The sequence below is a fragment of the Cetorhinus maximus genome, chromosome 19 (genome assembly GCF_964194155.1).
Source record: "Cetorhinus maximus chromosome 19, sCetMax3.hap1.1, whole genome shotgun sequence".
NCBI lineage: Eukaryota > Metazoa > Chordata > Chondrichthyes > Lamniformes > Cetorhinidae > Cetorhinus > Cetorhinus maximus.
In genome coordinates, this window is record NC_135897.1 from 43,363,571 (window position 1) to 43,369,029 (window position 5,459).

The window sequence follows — 5,459 nt, forward strand, 5'->3', positions numbered from 1 at the left end:
GCGCGCACACACCCTCCTCCTCCTCGCACTCTCACTTCCCCCCACCCTCGCCTCGCGTGCACCTCCCCTCACCCCACCCCCCGTCTCCTCGCGCCACCCACAGCTGCCCCTGGCGACATCGCGGGCAGGAGCTGGGTTTGTGCACGTTCTGCAGCCCATGGGTGGATGTAGAACATGCATCGTGAAGAGAAAGCGCAGACAGATTCCGACCAGGAGAGAAGGAAGGGGGTAAACAGAGAGAAGGAAAAGCGGAAATGCTTTCTAGGGTTGTTGCAGCCTACAACTTAATTCCGATGGATTGCCAGGGTAATCGTGGGAATCAAAGATTAACTGTGATTGCACTGAACTATCCTGGATTCAGTTAGAATGAGATTGGTGTACACTCAGGCCTGCCATCCGTGAAGACATGTTAGAGGAATAGTGACGCTATTTAGACAGAATAACACTAAAGCAAAGAAAACAGCTTTTTTAGAAGGACACAAACAAGTCGGTTCTAAAGTAATTGTTCGGAATGACTGGGTCTATTTTTGTACAAAATACACACTGATTTGCTTTGCAGAACACCTTCGGTCTGTCCGCAAGCATCACCCAGACCTCCCTGTCGCTTGCCATTTTAACACTCCACCCTGCTCTCTTGCCCACATGTCTGTCCTTGGCTTGCTGCATTGTTCCAGTGAAACTCAACGCAAACTGGAGGAACAGCACCTCATCTTCCGACTAGGCACTTTACAGCCTTCTGGACTGAATATTCAGTTCAACAATTTTGGATCTTAAACTCCCTCCTCCAATTCCCACCCCTTTTCCATTTCTTCCCCCTCCTTGTTTTTTCCAATAATTTATATAGATTTTTCTTTTCCCACCTATTTCCATTATTTTTAATGTATTCCACCGATCATTTATCTATACCTTTTATGCCCTTTTAGTCTTATTTCACCCCAACCCCCCTAGAGTTACCTTGCTTGTCCTGCTAACCATTTTTAATTAGCACATTCTTTTAGATAACATCACCACCTTCAACACCTCTTTGTTCTTTTGTCTGTGACATCTTTTGGTTATCTCCTATCACTGCTTGCTTGTCCCAACAACCACCACCCCCCTTCTCTCTCCACCCCCCCCCCCCCCCCCACCTTAAACCAGCTTATTTTTCACCCCTCCTATTTTTACTTAGTTCTGTTGAAGGGTCATGAGGACTCGAAACGTCAACTGTACTCTTCTCCGCCGATGCTGCCAGACCTGCTGAGTTTTTCCAGGTATTTTTTACTTTTTGTCTGGGATATCTGCTCTTGCGCTAGATAAGAAGAAGTGGGTCTGAAAGATAGGCAGTTCAGTGTGGGATTCAGTGCTGTCGGACAAGTGCCCCACAATGTCATGTTTTGGCCATTGCTCTGCCTTGCCAGGGAACTACCAAATGACTGAATAACATAGAATTATAAATGAAGTCCCTAAATCCTAACCCCATCATTTGCCATAACTTCCACTTGCTCCCAACCATTTTGGGCTGTACATCTGGCATATGTATGATGGGACTTGAACCTGGAGCTTCTGGCACTACCCACTGAGCCACAAGAAATGAACATTGTTTTTAAATTTTAATGATACACCAACAAAATAAGTATTTATTTTTAACTAAAGCCCTCCTTGCTTAAAATGAGAAGAGGACTGAGCACAGCATTGATTAATAAGGAAACCTTGCAGTTTATCAACTAGGCCCTCAAAATTTAATTTTATTTATATTACCCCATTATTATGCTATCTGCAGCAATGAATTGTAACATGTATCTGTTACAAATGTTTAAGGAATTCATGGTAATATTACTGTTCTATAAATTTAATCTGCAGTATATTCCCAGCAAAGCTGTTGCTTCAGACCCAAGCTCCCCTGCCATCCTGCTTTACTCCTCCACTTAATCTCCCTTCTCCTCTGTTTTCTGCCATACATAGTCTATCTCTCTGATACATTGCACCAAGTGGGTACTGAGACAATTGGAGCATTCAAGATGAGATTTGTGTTAGGTGAGGACATCAAGGGATATGGAACAAAGTTGGGTAAATGGATTTGAGATACAGATTAGCCATGATCCTTATTTTCAAAGCCCTTCCTTGCTGACCTCTGTTTCACCAGGGAAATTTTTCCAGCCCAAATGATCTGTCCCACTGACTCTAGTCTACTACTTGTTCATTCATCACATTCTGCTCCATTGTTGAAATCCATATTGCAGTCTTTTCAGTCCTTGTATTCTGTACTTCTCTTCCAATATCACTTCACCTTTTTTTATACCTTATCTGCCTTAAAAAAAGTGCCCCAAAATCTATTTCTGACTGCACCCTCTGTTTCTAATCCCCTTCTCAAAAAATCCTCATTTCCTGCTAATGGTTCACCTCATGAAGTACTGAGAATTTGTTTTTACATGGAAAGCATAGATAATTATGTGTTGTAAGAATGTATAAGACTGGCATAGATTTAACAACTTATTAAATTCTCCAGAGCTGTGCTCAAACCTCTTTTTTTAAGTGAGGAAGATTTTAGTTAAAAATAAATGCCGATTTATTTGGTTTCTATGTGTCATTAAAATTTGAAATAAAATATTCATTTCATGTATTTCACTGCTCTTATTTAAAGAGAGCTACACAATCGACTGGGGGAAGAACCAGTAATTATGTTCAACATGTCTATAATGTTAGTGAAGGTGTATTTAATCAAGGTATCGTGAAAATATAGAGAGAACTGTTCATGCATTTTGCAGTTTGGTCACTTTGATAATGGTCTGGGCTATGAAAAATGTGACTATATGAGTATTTTACTTCAACAAAATCTTCTGTTTCCTACTTCTTATGAGCTTCTTCTTGGTATGATTAGTCATGTTCCATAATTATAGTGCCTCTTTGGATGGAAAAGTTGAGCTATCTGTCAGATTACAATGTTATTGGAGACTTTGGACCAATTTATGGGCTTCCAGATTGTCAAGGTGCCAGGAGCACTGCTTAGCTTTGTTTCAACATGATTATGATGTGTGCAATAATGATTTTGGTAGTTAATTCTACCTTATATGTACTTTTCACTTATTCATGGCTGTCATGGATATATGACAGAGAGTAGCTTTGGTTTTGTAAGAGTCAACCTTGCAATTTTCTGTATGGGTCAATTAATGGAGATGTAGTACTTTAAAATAAATGCATCATTATTGCTGCCTGGGAAGTTGGTGTTGACCTGAATAATCATACACTGCTGGTCACAGCTGAACACAAATTATGGAATGATAGCTCCTACAATTCAATGATGTGCAGCCATAACGTACAGAAGCCCTTGTTGGGGTGGTGGGGGCAGCGGGGGGGGGGGGGGTGGGGGTCACATGGTTGCACCAATAACTACTTAAACCTTGAAGAAATTCTGCTATTTAGAAAATGTGCAGGGTCTTCTCGTAAAGTGCAAAGAGCTGGTGGTGAAATTGCTGATAGTGATGTGCTTGTGGCAATATCTGATTGAGGGTCAGATTCCAGTATGCAACACAACTCCATAACGCTTCTCTGGTGAACTGCATTCTATGAAGATACAAGTTGGCAAGCAGTTATGAGTGGAGTGCCACAGGGATCAGTGCTCAACTATTCACAATCTATATAAATGACTTGGATGAAGGGACCCATTGTATGGTAGCTAAATTTGCTGATGAGACAAAGGTAGGTAGGAAAATAAGTTGTCGCGAGGACGTAAAGTCTATAGAAGGGTTTAGATAGGTTAAGCAAGTGGGCAAAACATTTGCAGATGGAGTATAATGTGGAAAAATGTGAACTTGTCCACTTTGGCAGAAGGAAAGTAAAGCAGGATATTATTTGAATGGTGGGAGATTGCAGAACTCGACAATACAGACGGTTTTGGGTGCCCTAGTACATGAATCACAAAAAATTGGTATGCAGGCAAATCAAGTGATTAGGAAGGCAAAAGGAATGTTGGTGCTTATTGAAAAGGGAATTGAGTATAAAAGCAGTGAAGTTATGTTTATGTTGTGCAGGGCTTTAGTTAGACCGCACCTGCAGTACTGTGTACAGTTTTGGTCTCCTAAGATAGGATATAATCGCATTAGAAGCAGTCAGAGAAGGTTCACTTGACTGATTCCTAGGATTAAGAGATTATTTTATGAGGAAAGGCTGGGCTTATCCATTGGAGTTTAGAAGAATAAGAGGTGATCTTATTGAAACATATAAGACTCTGAGGGGACTTGACAGGGTGGATGCGAAGAGGATGTTTCCCCTTGTGAGAGAGTCTAGAACTAGAAGGCAGTTTAAAAGTCAGGGGTCTCTCATTTAGACTGAGATAAGGAGATTTTTATTTCTCTCAGTGGGTCGTTAGCCTGTGTAATTCTCTTCCCTAGACAGCAGTGAATGCTGGGTCATTAAATATACTTAAGATCAAGTTAGATATATTTTTGATCGATTAAGGGAATCAGGGTATGGGGGACAGACAGGAAAGTGGAGTAGAGGCCACGGTCAGATCAGCCATGATCTTATCGAATGACGGATTAGGTTTGAGGGGCTGAATGGCCTACTCCTACTCCTCATCCTTGTGTTCTTGTGAGTCATAGAGGTCTACAGCACGGAAAAAGGCCCTTCGGCCCATCGAAATAGTGCCGGTCAAACAAGTATGTAACTATTCTAATCCCATTTTCCAGCACTAGGCCCATAGCCTTGTATGCCGTGGCATCACAAGTGCACATCCAAATACTTCTTAAATGTTGTGAGGGTTTCTGCTTCTACCACCCTTTCAGGCAGTGAGTTCCAGATTCCCACCACCCTCTGGGTGAAAAGATTCTTCCTCACCTCCTCTCTAAACCTCCTGCCCCTTACCTTAAATCTATGCCCCTGGTTATTGATTCCTCCACCAAGGGGAAAAGTTTCTTCCTGTCTATCCTATCTATGCCCCTCAATTTTATACACCTCAATCATGTCCCCACTCAATCGCCTCTGCTGCAGGGAAAATAACCCCAGCCTATCCAATCTCTCCTCATAACTAAAACTCTCCAGCCCAGGCAACATCCTGGTAAATCTCCTCTGCACTCTCTCTAGTTCAATCACATCCTTCCTATAATGTGGATTCCAGAACTGCATGCAATACTCTAGCTGTGGCCTAATCAGCGTTTTATACAGTTCCTGCATAACCTTCCTGCTTTTATATTCTATGCCTCGGCTAATAAAGGCAAGTATCCCATATGCCTTCTTGACCACCTTATCTACATGTCCTGTTACCTTAAGGGACCGGTGGACATGCACACCAATGTCCCTTTGATCCTCGGTACTTCCCAGGGTCCTACCGTTCATCATGTATTCGAATCTGCGCCGGTCAAACAAGTACCTAACTATTCTAATCCCATTTTCCAGCACTAGGCCCATAGCCTTGTATGCCGTGGCATCGCAAGTGCACATCGAAATACTTCTTAAATGTTGTGAGGGTTTCTGCCTCTACCGCC